General features: G+C 49.3%; 1 non-coding gene across 1 annotated transcript; it reads left to right on the forward strand.

Annotated features, from left to right (window-relative positions):
* Positions 1-5,953: 5,953 nt before the first annotated feature.
* Trnaw-cca lies at positions 5,954-6,025 on the forward strand. The gene has a single exon. It is a non-coding gene; the product is annotated as a tRNA-Trp (tRNA).
* Positions 6,026-18,332: the final 12,307 nt, after the last annotated feature.

Here is an 18,332-nt window from a genome sequence, read left to right on the forward strand (position 1 = left end):
ATTGACAGTTGGTCGAAGTGGCCAACTGTGAATCAGTTGGCGGAACTGGCCAACTGTTTTTTACTACTGACATCTTTATCCTGACAACCCGGGCGCGGTCCCGACGTCCGGGCGGTCTCGAAACGTGGGTTATTCGCGGGGTTATTCGAGTTGTGCGAGGACTTGCACCACTGCTTCCTTTGACACGTACGGGAGAAGGCGGTACACAGACACAAACAAAACGGGGGCTCCCATTGGCTCCAAGAAGACTTCCACGTTACCAAGCGACAAGAACCCTTGCGCTAACCCTTGCTGCCCGCCGCCATGAACCTTGCTCCACCGTGGTGTTGCGGGTACGACAGGCCATCCCCGCCGGCGACGGCCTGAATGCTGTCTATGATAGCATCCACCGGAGTGTCCGCCGGAACGCTCAACGAGAAGCACCGAAGTTCGAAGCTTCCGCCATGTCAACGCCCACCAAGGCCGGCGCCTTGGTGGGCATTGACATGGCGGAGGCTTCGAACCCCGGGACCAGGAATAGATCGAGGCCCCTTGGAGCGCGAAAAACTCTTTACACAAACGAGCGACCGCAACCGGCTGCTCTGGCAATCGCCATTTCAGCCCCTTCATATCTTCGAAGCTTCGAGAGGGTCGTCCCAAACCAGTCACACCAATATCGCTATGGGGTATCATCGTACTAAAGGCGTTCCTCGCCAGTATAACCGTCTCTGCAATTGTGTATGCAATCAACTTCTCAATCGTGCTCATCTTCATGGATGTCTTACAATGGAATAGTTTTTGATGCCTAAATCAAGACAAAACAAAATGTTTACAGCGAAACTGTCTATGGCCAGGTTCTGGCGGATCGTCTCCGGCGACAGACCAAGCGTGCACCAACAATCCTCAAACGCAACGATGTATGTCCCACTTTATACTCCTCTCCACTGCCGCGGCCTCTTTCCCGAGTCGTGAATACTCCTCGCCACACGCGGCATCTCTCTCCCGCCTGACATTGCGCAACGCCGCGCGCTCTTCGGCGGCCACATGTGCGGCGCACAACAGACTGCGCCGTGATTGGCGTAGCCGCGCAATAAAAAAACACCTCTCCCCCCATGACATTGCGCAATGCTGCGCGCTCTTCGGTGACAACGTTTGCGGTGCACTGGAGCCTGCGTCGTGATTGGCATAGCCGCGCTATAATAAAACGTCATTGTCTCTACCACAGCGCCAGCTCCGCTGGACTTCCCTCTTCACGGGGTGGAAGGGCTCTCAACAGACCTTATTCAGATTCGCGCACCATCTGTCGTACGTTGCGCCAACCTCCTTCAGCAGCCCCAAATATGGTGACCCATGTTTGAAGCTACGGGCAGAGCGCTGTTAGAGGCTGAACATGATGCCGCACTACCCTTGAGTCTCGTTGTGCAACCAACTGGAAAATAACGAGCCAACCGAAGTAAATTTGCAAATAATGTTTTCCTTTTTAATCTGAAGTTGTTAGAGCCAATCTTGAAATAATTGTAGCGTTGGAGTCTCTGAGTGTCAAAATGACAGAGCTGCCTGATTCCACTGCGAGCTCTGCCCAATTTTCTCGAAATGTGGCACTCCAGATGACCGTATTAAAGGAGCAGCAACACCGAAGCAACAGCTGTCCATGATCGTCTCACGATTTTGGCACTTCTGTGCGGCAGTTTTCCCGGTGACTATGTCATTGGTGTTGTTGCGGCCATTCTGAACGCAAGCCACGCAACCCTTTGCTAATATAATGCACTTCGAAATACTAACGCCACTACACCTCCCAAAAAAGCAACACCTTAAGACCTAGCGCAAAGAACGCTAAGCAGGCAGAGCCGAGACGGCGAGGAAGCCTCAAAGATGGCGCGAAAGTGCACAGGACCCCCGAGAGATGGCACTAATAGTGAATAAGGTCTATTTTTTTTAACGCCTCCAAGCACCGACACCGTGTGTGGTGGTGGTAGGAAGATGTACTCTTGTTTAACTGGTGTGTAGGTAGCAAAATATCATTATACAAGAAAGGGCTTTATAAAACTACCCGTCAACAGCGAACTTAGACTAGCTCGCCAAGAATAGAAAAGTCAAGAAGAAATTGCTCATTTCCAAAACCGAAATAGCAACCATTTTGGCTCTGGAAAGGGTCGCTCTTCTGGCTACTACCTCGGGAACCAGTGTCTTTAGTATACTGTAGTTAATTAAAGCAAAGTGCAGTGAAGTTCTTTTAGAGCGCAGTTCGTAGGCGCCTGTTTCCGGTTTCAGCGCCGTCGCCGTCGCCGTCGGCGTAACCGTAACGTCACGTTGTGTTTCACGTCACATCCCGTGACCCCCGTGAGGTCACGTTACCCCGGTGACGTCACGTGACCCCCGTGAGGTCACGTGAACCCGGTGACGTCACGTGACCCCGTGAGGTAACGTGACCCCCTGAGGTCACGTAACAACCGTTAGGTCACGTGACCCCGGTGATGTCACGTGACCTCCGTAGCGTCAAGTGACCGCCAAGCTCACGTGACCCCCGTGAGGTCACGTGACCCCGTGAGGGCAGGTGACCCCCATGAGGTCACGTGACCCCCGTGAGGTCACGTGACCTTCGTGAAGTCACGTGACCCCGGTGACGTCACGGGACCCCCGTCAGGTCACGAGGGTCACGCGACGTCACGAGGGCCACGTAACCTCGCGGTTACGCCGACGCCGCTCGGAGGGAGGTGTAGTAGGCAGGATGAGGAGGTGAAGAAGAGGGAGGAGGGGTGTACCCTTTCCTCAGTACCCTTCCCTCCTTCTGCTCCTCAAGAGCAGCGCTCTAATTCGGCGTTAGAGAGAATTGTAAATGGCTTTCATTATTTTTGTACAGCATGCTAGTCTAGTATTGTTTTCCTGTATTGTCTAGTAATGTCTTGTCTTTTCTTGTCCAGTGTAGTCCTCTAGGGAGTCGGCGAGTAGGTCGTCTTCGCCTACGTCTTTGCGCACAATTTCCTGGCAGACGACTGCGGCCATGCAGACGCCGCAAACGTTGGCCAACGAGATGAACCAATCCCTGCGACGTGCAGAAGAAAGAATAAAACGGAAAATGCTGAGGTATAGGGTTTTAGAGCGACGACGCACGTAACACGTCATTCGATTGCACCAAGCGAAGAATTAATCACACTGTCACAAAAACGCAGAATTATGCGGGCGATCGTTTACTTTAATAAGTCTAGAAGCGTTCGCGAGACACCCACATATAATGCCGACGTCAAGCCGCGTCCTAGCGTCCCATCGTGCATGATCCACGGGCGTAAACCAGCATCTATCAGCGTCGTTCAGCGTCTGTCCATGTGCACTTACAACGCGTTTGAAAGGACGCAACGCGACGCACAACCGAAGCGGGACTTTGAAAAAAAAAAAATCTTACTCTGTTCATCAGAGGCGGTTCTCGTCATCACAAACGCGTCCCCACACAGCGTCATACCGGCGTGCGGTCGTGTATCACTACTGCGTGAGCACGTTAAAGACCCCAGGTTAGCAGTCGTACTGCACTGGCAAAATTGCTCATCTACAGTGTAAACCAGTGTCGCCCCTACTGGCAGACCAACCTTACGCTGTATAAATCACTAAAACGTCAAATTCTTTGACAGCGTCGACTAGCTTGCATCAGCATGGCCGCCAGAGCGTCTTCCAGCCTCCCACACGAGCGCAAAGCGAATTCGTCTGCTTCTTTCGCAGGGGTTGCGGTGTCGTAAGAACGCCGATCTCTGATTGGCTCCGATTGGAAGGATAGTGGGTAGACCTCAAAGCAGCTAGCACCCACTACCTCTCCATCAGAACCAATCAGAGCTCGGCGTTTTGACGTCAACGCAACCCCTGCGCAAGAAGCAGACGAACTTGCACTCCGCATAGCCACGCGGTGACACCAAGACGAAGGCGTCTGCCGCTCGGCGGCGACTCTCGCCAAGCTTCAGCGTGTTGGCCGCGTGAAGCAGATTCGGGATCGACCAAAGATGACGTCATGGGCAGGCTATGTCTTCTAGCTGGTGCCGTTATGCGGAGAGCAAGTCGTCTGCTTCATGTGCAAGAGGTGACGTCAGAATGACAACGAGTTTTGATTGACTTTGATCTGTAGAATATAACCTGCCTATAGCCAATAACGAAATGGTGGGTAGATCTCAGTGCTAGATGGCTTAAGGTCCACTCACTATTCTTTTTTTTTCAATGAGCCAATAAGAGCTTGGAGTTCTGGCGAGATCGCAATCCGTGTGCAAGAAGCAGACGAACTTGCGCTCCGCATTAGCTTCAGAGGGCCGCTACTCAAACAAGCCTGCAGGTCACCTACTTCCTTCTTATGGCGCATTGCGTGGAGTGTGAAGTGATGAAGTAATGTTAAAATGGGTATTATTAGCATCGAAGCACAAGAAGGGCCGGTAATTAGAGGGTGGATAAAAGGATGCAGACGTGCAGCCTGACAAAGCTTAGAACCTCCCCCCCACTCCCCTTTCCCCCTTGCCCCCTCAGAAACCACGCCAAAACAAAGAAGTCTTCCCATGACAGCTAGACAGGACAATTATACAAATATTGCGACTAAAATGCAAGATTTCATGCCTCATCGCTGTCGAGCGTCAGAAATCCTTGCGCAACCAGTAAGTGAAGCCGGCGAATATGACCACTACCTTGACGACATCAAGATTTTTGTCAGTATGTATCGTGGATATTTTGTTTCCTATATTCAAAAGTTTTGAAGCGTAGCATATGTCCAACAAAATTCCTAACATACAAAAATGCATAAATCATTCGTCAAAAGTATTATCAGAAATCAATAAAAAGCATTATGAAAGAGAAAGAGAAAAAGGTTGATTTAATACAAAGACGAACAGGTTAGCTGAGCTGAATGGGATTCCTTAAAATAGATATCGCAACCAAGAACTACACCACAGTTTTGTGGCGTGTGAGGCGGACGCCTCTGTGATGACAGCAAAAAATGCTCAACGGTGGGCGCGATGTGCAAACCCGCCTTTTAAATAGCAGTTCAACTATTTAATGAGCTTTGCGCAAATACAGCTTAGAATAAATCTCTGACGTTTATAATTGAGAAGTTATAAAACGCGGGTTAGCTTTTCTCCCCACGCAATGCAAGTTGCAGAAAAAATCAAAGAAAAACGAGCGGCGTTCACACCCTCCTCTCGAAGCCAGAACAAGCGGCCACGTGATAGAGCCGATTTTACTCGGATAATCTTTGTCATCGCTAAGCGCTGAAGTTGGCAAAGCAGAGCTATTGATTATGTCTAGCCTAAATCGAGAGCTCACGGATTGTTCAGGTCCGAGCTATTAACCACATTAAAATATCTTCACTCGGGGGAAGAGACCTACACTGACCTCTGAGGAGAGATCAGACAAGAATGACGAAAATAATCCCTGGAGAAGGGGAGCCAGAGGGACAAAGGACAAACACAGATCTCCAAACACAGCTAGGTGACTGTTGCGCGACCCTCTTGCTCCCCTTCTCCAGGGATTACTTTGTCCCTCTTGCACCCCTTCTCCAGAGATTACTTTGTCTCTCTTGCTCCCCTTCTCCAGGGATTACCTTGTCTCTCTTGCTCCCCTTTTCCCGGCATTATTTTTGTCATTCTTGCCCAGCTCGCTTGCACATTTGCATTTAATTGCATTATAATAATAACCTTAAAATGCGAGCTTCACCCCTGTAGGTGTTAGACTGGTGGCGGCTGATAAAACCCGTTTTCTCTACTGACGTCTAACCCCTGGTTAGCTCAATTGGTAGAACGCTCCACTTGGTAGAGCGCTCCACCAATCCGCCTGGTTCGATACCCGAACCAGGCGGATTTTTGGGTCGCGCACCAGTCACCTAGTTGTGTTTGGAGATTTGTGTTTGTCCTTTGTCCCTCTTGCGCCCCTTCTCCCGGGATTATTTTCGTCATTCTTGTGCAGTGCCAACAGCACTGCATCATCGCTCCACAACATGGGACAACATTTGAGAGGCCCGGTGGCGCAACGGTAGCGCGTCTGACTCCAGATCAGAAGGTTGCGTGTTCAAATCACGTCCGGGTCAGGTTTCTTTTTTTACTCTAGTAATCGAATTGTGATCTTCAAGATTGATGCACCATTTCTTTTCTTTTCAAACTCTCCAAAAGCGTCCGACATGACGCTCAAACAATTCAATCGCGAGAAAGAAAAACTGTTTATTCGAGTGAGCATGGGAGCCACTACTTGCGTCCTTCTCCCCCTGGCCCAATTCCTTCTCTTTTTTTTGTGTGTGTGTTTGTGATGAATTAGGTGAAAACATTTTTCTCATATTTAGAAAGGTCACAAGTTACATGTGTCTAACAATTGGTTATGACATTCATCAAAAATGATGTCTTACGACCAGTGCAAACGCACACACCGCTGACGTGTTTGTGAAGGTGCTTGTGGAGGTGGTTGTGACAAGGGTGGCATTCAAAACGCCGAAGATCAAAATGCCGAATTATCGGAATGCCAAAATTTAAAACACCGAAAATACAAAAAGCCGAAAATCAAAAAAGTCGAAGCTTCGAGAAACCGAAAAGCCAAAACATCGAATCTTCAAAATGCCGAAACATCACCTAGTTATAAAGACATATAAAGTTCCTTGGCACGATACATTTTCTTGGCAATGTGATCAAAGTTAGGGGAGAGCTTCCGCCGGCCGATGTGCGCGCTTTCGCCCTTTTTTCTAATAGCCATGAAAGGTTGTCCTCGAGTGTAGCTTCCCTCGCATGGTTCAAGGCTTTAAAAAAGGAAAAATATATTACTGCATATCCCCTCGCATAGCACAGCGATTCCTTGTTTGTTGCATTTCAGACAGATAAGTTTTGTGCAATTCCTTGGAGAAAGCTCAGAACGTCGACATTGTCCCGGTTGCCCAGAGCAGCCGGGACAATGTCGACCATCCATGTCGTCTTCGACTCTAGCTTGCGCCCTTTTCATGGTGGTCATGAGCCGGAAGACGCTTACGTGGTGTCCACCAACCAATACCTCCCATCGTCGGGGTCATGCCTCCACGGCGTTGTTGCCCCTTCTAAATTCGTTCTCAGCGAGGGCAAGCACATTCCAGAGGGATGCCGGGAATACCGGTGGACTTTGTGTGATCACGGCGGTGTTATTCCGGCAGCACGGCGGGGTGACTTCCCAAGCAGGTAGTTGTCCTCCCACCATCGCGACAGGTCAGAGGTATTTGCGGGAAGAGTGGTTTCAACTTTAAAGGACGCATAGGCATCTCGTACTTCATTGGTGCGCAAGAACGAAAGGGCTGTAAGCTGCCTCATTTTGATAGGGAAGCCACCTACATCATTTTTGTAGAGCACTGCCGGTCCTAGGTGCTGCAGACTGCTCTATACTGATTATCACAAATAGAACAGACAACCATGCACATACGGCGACGGGAGCAACGACCGAATACCGTTGATTGCTGCCAATTCGAAGTCTGTACTCACAGTTCTTGGATTTAGTGCAAGTCCTATATCTGCGGCGAAATTTAGCACTTCAAAAAGCGCCTTGTACGCTTCCCGAGCATGGCTTGCGTGGGTACCCTCTACAGGAAGGTCGGTAATCATTACGGCGTAGCATTCGCCTCCTTCTCGCTCCTCCAATAGTGTCTAGGACCTACTTTCTTGTCAAGCACGTAAACATAACCGTCTTTGCAGCTAAGTTTTACTTTTCTCTCCTGGGAGCACACCACTACTGCGTCTTCGTCCATTTCCCTCCGAATCGATGAAATCATTACTGCCGCACATTGCTGCTGCTCGTGTACTCTGAACACTGGACAGCGCTGTTTTTGGTTTTTGGTGTTTTTGCTGATTAGTAATAGCTGTTTTGTCCGACTGATAGCTTTACGACAGATAGAAGAATACGAAATTTTACATCCATTTTTTTCTACTGAAACTGGTGTCTTTACAGAACGAGTTAAACAGGCTCGTGTCAGTGGAAAGTGTTCTGCCGGAAAACAAGCAAGTGGTAGTCACAAACCACATCCTTTCTTTTTCACATGATTTCCGGCGTTATCTCTTTTTGGCATTTTGATTTTTTGGTATTTCAATTTTTCGGCATTTCAATTTTTCGCCGTACTCACGTTCGGCCTCTTGATTTTCGGCGTATTGATAGGGACCTCCTCGCAGGTGAGGAGACACGATGCAAGATTTTGCTGGACGTAGGCGCGGTCCAGCCGGCTCGACGACACACCCGCGACCACGCGGAATCGTACGCAGTGCCGTGTAGTTCGACCCAGATGTCGCGCAGGTCGAGAAGCCCGAGAAGCCGAACAAGCCCCTGGCGCCAGAAGTCTTCCGCCACGACCCGTGAACGTCTCGCGAGGAGTCTGTTACACAGTTAAAGTCTCCGCAGAGTAAAAAAAAAAAATCGTCCGCGGAAACATACAACTGAAAGCTTTTAAAAGGTCTCCAGTTAGGGCGTGACCGTGGCTAACATGAGAGTAGACACTTATCGCCCGAACCTTGGCGTGACCGACAAAAAAACTGTACACAAGGACGCGACCGTCCGGTTCGCACAGTAAAAAAGCACCTCGAAGAAACAAAGTGCACTCTAAAGGCCTGTTCACACATGCAGCGGAGCGCTGCAAGCATAGCGCTAACCTCGCGCTAAGCGCGTGCTGAGTTTAGCGTTCACCAGCTTTGTATCGCGCCATCAAAACTGTTGCTCATGGCAGACGATAAGTAGCTGACGACACGTGAGCAGCGCCACATCAGCGCTTCGCTGCATGTGTGAACCGGCCTTAAGCTTGAAAGCCTGTATATACTGTACATAGCGCGTTTTCGGGTTTTGGTTTTGTTCTGGGCATGACACCACTGTTGTAAATAAAATTTTCTAAACACAGAAAAAAAGGATGTGGTCGGGTGTACCAGGCGCACATGCACCCTTTTCCTGAAAGATGCACCCTCCGTTGCCCAGCCAGTGTACTTGTACATCGAAAATGAGCATCCTCCTTTCCCTTCAAAACCTCTAGTTGTATCAGTGCACCGCCACGCAAGCCACGCGCGCGATCAGCTTGTGCTTGGATTCCCCCTTGAGGGTCACTTTTGGGTTGGGCAGTTTCTTAAGAAGTATGGAGCTGTTTTGTTCACTCGGTATTGACAGTAGAGTAGACGCTATGCGTGTTTTAGGCCAATCATATCTCCGGTAGGATCAGAGACTACAGTCTCCAAGGTAGAGATAAGGCAGAGCACGGCACCTGCGTGAAGGCCAAGTCCACGGGTAGCATCCGCTGCACTAGTAACGCTGGGTCGAACTTTCAAGAGGATATCATATAAGAGACAAATCCTCTTGTTGTGTTCATTGTTGCGATGCCCCTGAAGATAAGCCTTTGCGAGGGCACCCTCTTTCGGCCTTGAAGGAGCTGCTAATTTCCTACTCCTTTCTTTTTCTTTGTCTCCCTAAGCTGAAAGTGTGGAAGTAGGTGCGCAGTCGCCGGACCAAAGACCTGGAGGCCTTTTTATCCCTTGACTCCGCTGTCTGGGCGCGGGTAACGGCAGGAGCGTGATCATGTGATAAAGGTTTCACGGATGACGTAGTTGCTCTTTCCGATTCCGGAATGTCTGAGTCCCGGCCTGGTTTCTTGTGTGCTGTGCCGGGACCAGCGGGGCTGCCAGAGATTTCGTCCGCGACAACGCATTCGAGTGTACCAATGCTTCCAGTGTTTGAAAAGTCCTACATCTACATCGGCAACAAGCGATTTCTTCAAAAAAGTCAAGGAATTCATCTGATGCGTTTAGTGTTCTGTTCGGCAAGTTACTGCTTCTGCCACATCGTGCTGAATCTTCACAGACCTCTTTCTTTTCGTTTTAGTTTGTGTGGTTGTTCAGCAGTGCGCACGCGTGTCGACATTTATCTCGGATTACATATTTCAAGTCCAGTATTTTTATCCTAAGTGTGCTGCTGCCTACTCCTTTGCAGCAATTCACCGTTCCATTCCGGATTACCTCTAAAAATAGGCAGTGAAGTTCCTAGCAGCCGGGAAAATAATTTCCCCGAAATTCTATCGGCAGTTGCCCGCCATTAGCTGTCTACATTCATGTGACAACTGCAGGTAAAATACTGACTTTCTTCTTCTCCCGGCGTTTTGTGAAAACGTGTTTCATAGACAACTTGTCGTTGATACATGTTTTGTAGACACGTTTCGTCGACACTAAAGTTTTATCGTCACTCGTTACGCGAAATGCACGCTGTAGGGACATTTCGTCGCGCGTGTGTCTCTGAGGCGCGTGCTGACGCAGGTCATGTGACCATGGTCGTGTGACGTTGCTCGTCTTCCTATCACGTGATTTCGCGCGCGCGATTCAAACGGTGCTCGCGGACTCGTCACCTCGGGAATGGCTTTCGTAATCTGGGTGAAAAAAAACAAAACAAAACAAAAAAACCCTCCACGGAGTTTGAACGCGTCATTGCTCCAGGTCATGTGACGAAGCCTATCTACAATTCCGTCATGCAGGAAGCAGTCTCGAGCGCTCGGAATGTTATTTGCTTTTTTTTTTTTCATAGGTAAATGAAATACATTGTTTCGACGCTCCGCTCGTTCGCTTTTGTTGATTCAGCTGTCGCACTCGGGCTCGGAACGTCACATGTGCGCCGGAGGTCGATCTGAGAATATGCTCGTGCGTGAACGTCTCGATGGCTGCGAAGAAGAACACACTCGATGGAGGGATCTCGAAGCCTGCGCTGCACAACGAAAAGAAAACAACAACTTCTTTGTGTCTGCCTTCGATCTGCTGGTGGAACTCGTCATTTTTGGCAAGTTCGTTTCATATGAAGTGGACCCCGTTGTGTTCAGGATAATAGCCCACGTCTACGAGAGCTACAAGGGGGCGGGACAAGGAGTGGGAAACGATTCGCCGAGCTCAACGAGGAAGACATCCAGAAGATGAAGGCAGTGACCGGACTATTAATGGAAAAAAAAACAAAAAACATCGGTGACGAGCGGTCACCCGTTGTTACCTTCTCAGGCTCTGACTAAAAACTTGTGAGTCACGAGGAACAATTAAAAAAAAAATGGTAACCTGCCACTTGTGCGATGCGCGAGAGCGGCAGCCGTACTCCAGCCCGGAGTCGTTACAAGTTCATCTGGCCCAGGTGCGCAATATCCCGCAGCAAGATTGCCTTCCCTTCATAAACTTGCTGTGCGCCTTTCGAAACTTTACCGCGCGTTATGATATACTATTGCACGAGCGCGACGACGAGTCTCACGATGTATCCACGCTTTTTCGGCTTCAGTCCGACGCAATGCGCAATGTTTTTACGCATTATGAAATGCCATTGCGTTTTTTCATCACACTAACCGTGGAAATGACTCGTCTCAATGGCGACGACGAATTCGAATTCAGCGTGCACTACTTTCATTGCTTAGTCCACAGGGTCTGGGCCGAAGGTAGCATTCGCGATGCTCTACAGACTGCATGCGCCGAGATCTCTGCTCGCCTCGAACAGTATCAAGAACGAGGATCTGGGCTTGTCGTCGTCGCCATTCAGACCTGCACCATCACTGTTGGACGTTTCATTCCGCCCACAGTAGGTTGTGCGAGCTTCGTGTTGCCCGGTGAACTCCCAAGCAGAAAGCGCCTAGTGAATGTGACCGAGCAACTCATTGACTCGGAAAGAAACATGTGCTTTGTGTTTTCTGTGCTCGCCGGTCTCCGTCCCATACCCTATAATCGATCGAGAGCTTCTTGCTACCGAGACCATGTGACCAAGTATTGGTTCCCCACTAGGTATCCAGTGTCGTTTCCGCAAGACGTACAGGCTTTCGAGAGGAAAAACTCCGTGTCAGTGAAAGCGTACGGTTACGATCGAGAACAAAGGTTCGTCTACCCGCTCAAAGTCAACGATAGCGAGCGGGAGAAGCACGTGGATTTGCTTCTAATAGACGATCACTTTGTTCTAATCGCCAACTTTGCCGGACTGTTCGCGAACAGGCACACTCACCGCTTTCGCTGTAAAAGGTGTATGATGGGCTCTCGTTTTCACACTGCGCTGGGGAGTCATTTATCGCTGTGTAAAGAAAAGAAGGCAGTCCGAACAGTGTGTCCTGCAAAGGGGGACGCGCTGTATTTCCGGAGCCCACACACGATGGAACCTTTCCCCTACTTTTGCGTCTACGATTTCGAGGCCATTCAGGAAGCGGAAAACATGGGTCACGCTTACGAGAAGCACGTCCCCAGTTCATTTTGCGTACTCATGATCCGATCCACGGACTCGCGCATCGTCGAGCAGTTTTTGTACCGGGGTGAGGACTGCGTGGAAAAGTTCATTTCCATCCTTAATCAATTGTCCAAGCTCATTGGCGAATGGATTCGAAGCGAGGAAGTGCCAATGGTGAGCGTGAACGAAGAGGCTCACGCGTCGGCCTCTCACTGCGCGATTTGTGGCGAATCGTTCGGAAATCGAAAGAGAAAAGTCCGAGATCACGAACACTTCAGCGGATCGTACAGGCAGTCGTTGTGTCAGGGGTGCAATTTAAATTTGGGAGTAAACAAGAAAGTTATTCTAGTGCTCGCGCACAACCATTCGTATGACCTGGCCTTTATCCTACCGAAACTCGACTTATTCGAGTCTAAAGATATTAAAGTGCTCGTCACTAGCTGCCAACAATTTAAGCGACTCGACGTGGTTAACCTGCGGTTTCTCGACAGTCTGGCATTCCTCCCCGCTAGCTTGGACGCGCTGGTTCAGGACCTCCGTTCCCAGGGACTAGAAAACCTGTGCTGTCTAGAGCAGGCTTTTCCGCAGCACGTTGAGCTTCTGGCGCGGAAAGGCGTATTTCCTTACGACTACGTGACCAGTTTCGAGGCTTACCGGGAGCCCGAGCTACCGCCGCCCGAGTCGTTTTACAACAAGCTTAACGACACCCAAATTTCAGAGGAGGACTACCGTCACGCCCAAACCGTCTTTGAAACATTTAATTTCAAAAGCCTAGGAGAATACAGTGACTGCTACCTGCATCTCGACTGCCTACTTCTCGCCGACGTGTTCCAAAATTTCAGGAAATGGACTTTAGACACGTACGAGCTCGATCCGTTACGCTACGTTTCCCTCCCCGCGCTCAGTCTCGCCTGCGCACTTAAACAAACTGGGGCGAAACGACGACGTGGATGCGTATCTCTTCATCGAAGCGGGTTTGCGAGGAGGAATCGTTCAATGTGCCATTCGCAACACGAGGGCTAACGTGCCAGGAACCGCATGTTTCGACCCGAACACGGCGGTTTCTCAAATTTTAGACTTCGACGTGAACGGTCTTTACGCTTCCACCATGCGACAATCCCTTCCATGCGCAGATTTTCGCTGGCTTGACCGCGAGGAAATCGACGCTCTCCACTTCCAGCAGGTTCCCGACGACGCGCCCGAGGGTTACATTTTAGAGGTGGACCTTGACTACCCTCGGGAACTACACGATTCGCACGCGGACTTTCCCCTGGCTCCCGAGAAACGAGGAGTACCGCTCGAATGGCTCTCACCCTATCAAAAAGCGCTCGTCGAAAAATTTCACCTACCCCAGCGAGAGTCTGAGCGAAAGCTGCTTCTCACCTTTTACCAGAAACGCAATTACATTATCCACTACCGAAATTTCAAGCTGTATCTGGAGTTGGGCTTAAAACTAAAGGTCATTCATCGCGTTTTTAAGTCTTCGTAGAGGGCATTCCTTAAAGGTTTCATCGACTTTAACCACAACCTCAGAAAACAGGCGACAAATGCCTTTTAAAAGAACCTATCTAAGCTCATTATGAATTCGATTAATGGCAAGACTATCGAAAACTCACGTCAGTACAATAACGTTGTCATTAGCGCGAGCGAGGACGAAGTGCTGAAAAACCTGCAGAAACCTAACCTCAGACAGTTTGCGGCAATTAGCCCGACCGTGGTGATCTTTCAGTTTTCCCAGAGAACCCTACACTTAAACAAACCCGTGTACGCGGGCTTTTCTATCCTAGAGATGTCCAAACGGGTCATGTACGAATTTTTCTACAAGCAGGTCAGGCGCGTTTTCCCCGACGCTCGCGCAGCGTACAGCGACACGGACTCGTTCATCCTCCAAATCACCGACCCGGATGTAGACTCGAAGCTCGCGACCCTTGCCAAAACTCACCTGGATACTTCTGGTACCCAGCCAATCACCCCTTGTTCCAAAATGAAACTAGGAGTGTTCAAAAACGAGCTCCCAAAAGATCACTTTCGTGGATTTGTTTGTTTAAAACCCAAACTCTATTCGATAGAACTAGCCTCTAGAGAGCACTACGTGAGGGCGAAAGGAGTGAAAAGGTGTGAGTCCCGTAAGCTAACCTACGAGCTGTACGTTCTAACTCTCGAGCAACAAACTCTGTATAAAATCACGCAGCGGTCTATCGCTCGTACGTTGTGCGAGAAGAAGACTGTTGTCGTGGAGAAGATAGGACACAACCCGTTTGACAACAAGCGCTTCATCGACTCTGACGGCGTTTCAACTCTTCCTTTCGGACATTGGAGCCTCTCGTGAAGTGTTTTTTTTTTTTTTTTAATTTCAGGCTGATGTATTTGTGTGCGTGTGTGTACAGAGGGTATTGTAAAGAGCCATTTTTATGTAGCGCGAGGTTTTTTCGTTTTTCACCAAGTGTTTGATATTTGTATAAAGAGCTGTCGCGCGTCATATGTTTCTTCATGTCTCGAGAATATCTTAGATGCATGCATATTGAATAAAAAAAAAGAAAAAGATCCATCCTGGCTTTGTGTCCTTTTTGTGGCTTTATTTCGAGATCAGGTTACAGAGCGGAGCAGCAGGAGAGCTTTAAAGCGGGAGAAGGAAATTGCTTGCGCACGAGTATGGAAATGTGTGCGTCGTTCCGTCGGTAGTCGCTCGACGAGAAAGCTTGCATGCATTCACGGAGCGGTACACCGCAACACAGGCGCGCACCCACGTATAGACAGTAAAGTCCGCACGTGTGCGACAAAGTCCCTTGAATTCTTCTCTTGGAGCAGAAAAAGCCGCTGCGTCTTCAATGAAGTCGTAAAATTCCCCGTGAATCGGAATCATCCCGAAACTGTCAAAATAACTAATTGCCTTGTCCTTTGGGCATAGGTAGAAAAGAACCCAGTGTTCACCGAACAAAGACCTCGGTGCCGTATTCACTACGTAATGACCAGGTGACGCTCTCTCTTGACCAATCTCGTCGCACGCGAACGTTCCGCGAAACCAGGGACGCGTACAATGATTTCCCGCGAACATTGGGTAAAATTCGAGTTCTTCCATTTCGAAGCTTTTACCACTAGATGTGAGCAATTTTAGCATTTAACTCTTCAAAGCTCTAACACTAGATGGTGTCTATCCAAAAAATTAAAAGAAAAATCACTGGGTCCGGCATGGTCTGTGTGCTTCAGGACTTTGCGCTGGCCCGCAAAATTACGCAAGTTCACTTCAAAGCTTAACGTTGGCCCAACAATTAACACGGTCCGCCAGCTTCAAAGTTTTACCATGACATCATCCCCAAATTAGCGGCACCCAGCTGGTGCTAATTGGGACCTTCACATGACCCCCAAAATTTATAGCGGGTCGAAGCTTTTACCACCAGATGGCACCCAATTTTGACGAGGACCACTTCACAATTTGAACACTAGATGGCGCCTATACCCAAAATTCGCTGGGTCTTTGCAAAGTTTTACAAGCTTTCCCCAAATTTTAACAGGGTCACTTTAAAGCTTTATGCAGGATCAACATCAATCACGGTCCGCGAGCTTCAAAATTTTACATTCACCCCAATTTAGCGGGACCCAGCTGCTGCTATTTGGGACGTCACATGACGTCGTAATTCAGCGGGTCGAAGACCCTATTTGTAATAGCGAAGGGGGCGCCACGAGGCTACGAGTTCGCGAGCATCGTTTGAATCGCGCGCGCGTGAAACCACGTGATAGGAAGACGAGCAACGTCACACGACCATGGTCACATGACCTGCGGCAATGACGCATCCTGTTTTTAACCGTATTACAAAAGCCAAGTTGCGCGCGGGACATCACCGTAGCTCGAGAAAGAAGAAGACGCCGTTCCGAACGGACGCGCTTTATGTTCTCCAAGGAAAATACACCGGCCACTGACCGGGGAAATGCTGAGGCTTCGGCCAGTTCTTCGGAAACCATGACAACTGAATACCGGACCGTCTTACCTCGTCTACCCACAGGTCATTTGAGCCTAAACTCTGTTTTCCTGCATGGCGATCTTGCCGCGAGACCCTACCTCGCACCTGACTTCCGTGATGCCTTACGAGGAGTGGTTGAGGCTCAAGATATCGTCGGAATCGGCCAATTCCAAATAAGCCACGTATGGATGGTAACTTGTACTAGCGCTTTGGCGAAAGCCAAGCTCGTCAACAAGGTCGAGCTCTGTGTGAAGGGACACAGATGCATAGTCATCGACCCAGACACCAGAGACGTTAAACTCAAGTTTTTGTGGCTGCCGGTCCACATGGAGAACAAGCGAATCGAAGAGGCGCTAGCGCCCTACGGTGCGGTTCGTTCAATCGTTCGAGAGAAGTGGAGTTGCCCAGGGATGGAGCAAATGGAGACTTTAAACAAAGGAGTAACGTTAACACTCCGTGAAGGGATGAACAGCACCCAAATCCCGCACCAACTCACGGTTTTCGGCTGCCGAAGCCTCGTGATCGTTCCTGGTCGCCCTCCGCTGTGCCTCCGATGCAACCGAATCGGGCACATACGTCGAGAGTGCAGAACTCCTCGGTGCGGCGAATGTCGCCGCTATGGACACTCTACAGACGAATGTGTATTGACATACGCCGACAAGCTCCGACAGGTGAGAACCCCTCTTGATGACGTTGTTCAAGATCACCTAATGGACATCAGTGAGATGGTTGACGCTACAGGAGAAGTCATCGATTCTATAGCACCAAGGACAGAACGGGAAACTGCTTCCCGAGAAGCACAAACGACCAATCCCGTCTCGCATGATGTCTCATCTGAGCCAATCGAAGAAGACTCTACGATAACCACTACAGCAACCATGCGAAACTGGTCGGAAGACGAGTACCCCCTCTTGGAGGTAACAGAGGAGCCGTCCTGCAGCCAACAGCCACTGCCTCGCCGGGAGCGTTCCACTACATCCAATGGAGCATCCGTCAAGAGACCCGCTCCTAAGGCTGAGTCGTCCCAGCCTTCTGGAATGGGTGCCAAGAAGGAGAGCAAGAATGACGAGGGAGGAGAGGCAAAGCGCAAGCCAGCAGCGCTCCGAGAAGACCCTTACAGCCCGGCTCCACAGCCGGACAACGAGATGAAAGACAATGATGTTTCACCTACATAACAACTAGTATAGCCCATGGCACGCCCCCCACTCAGCTTCGCTACCCTCAATGTCAGAGGACTGTGTTCACGTGCGCGACAGTCCCAAGTATATAGGCTCCTCTTAAAAGAACAGATAGACTTTGTTGCCGTTCAGGAAACAAAGATATCGTCTGATGAGGACACCGCTCGAGCACTGGACCCTTTCCTCTTGACATACGTGATATGTGTCAGTCATGCTGATAACTTGTCGGGAGGGTGCTTTTTGTTTCTGAAAAAAAGCCTGGGTTATTCTTCACTGTCACATGTCGTTGACGACAAAGGAAGGTTTATATGCTGTGATTTTCTGTTACGGGGCATAACGGCGAGCGAGAGAGACGTTTTTTCTTTGAAAATCTTGCCCCATTTCTTGATACAGACAAGCAGATTGTTTTGTTCGGAGACTTTAACTGTGTGTGTAACGTTAGCTACAGATCAGTGCCTTCTACAAGGCGTGATAGCAGTGCCGAAATTTTGAACAGTCTCACATCTGATTACTACCTTTCGACGTTGGGGCTTCGCAAAACGTTTCTAATCGATTTACCCATCTTCATGCAACATGCAATGCGAGACTGGATCGCATTTATGTACCAAGTCCCCTTTTTGCACAAGTGAGTGCCTACGACGTAAAGCCAGTTTCCTTTTCGGATCATTGCCTTGTAAGGGCGTGCATCGGTAGAGACGTACAACGCAAATCACCACCAAATTGGGCTTTATGGAAATTTAATACGAGACTATTAGAAGACAAAGAGTCTAGCAAGCGAGTTCGAGAAAATTTTAATAAGGCGAGGACGAACCACATATTCGGCATTTTTTGCCCAGTGGGACTCGTTTAAACAAGAAATTAAGAATGAAGCAATTGAATACTCGTGCATAACATCATTCCATACAAAGAAAGACAAAAATCTTCTTTTACGCAACCTACAGACCCTCCACGAGCTAGAGTGCTAGACGCCTGGTTTGTTTCATGAAGAAATACTAGGAGTGAAGTGTCAGATACAAAGTCACGAACAAAAACGGTTCCATGGAGCACTAGTACGGTC

The sequence above is a fragment of the Ixodes scapularis genome, unplaced genomic scaffold, assembly GCF_016920785.2.
Source record: "Ixodes scapularis isolate PalLabHiFi unplaced genomic scaffold, ASM1692078v2 PGA_scaffold12__126_contigs__length_90152505, whole genome shotgun sequence".
NCBI classification, from domain to species: domain Eukaryota; kingdom Metazoa; phylum Arthropoda; class Arachnida; order Ixodida; family Ixodidae; genus Ixodes; species Ixodes scapularis.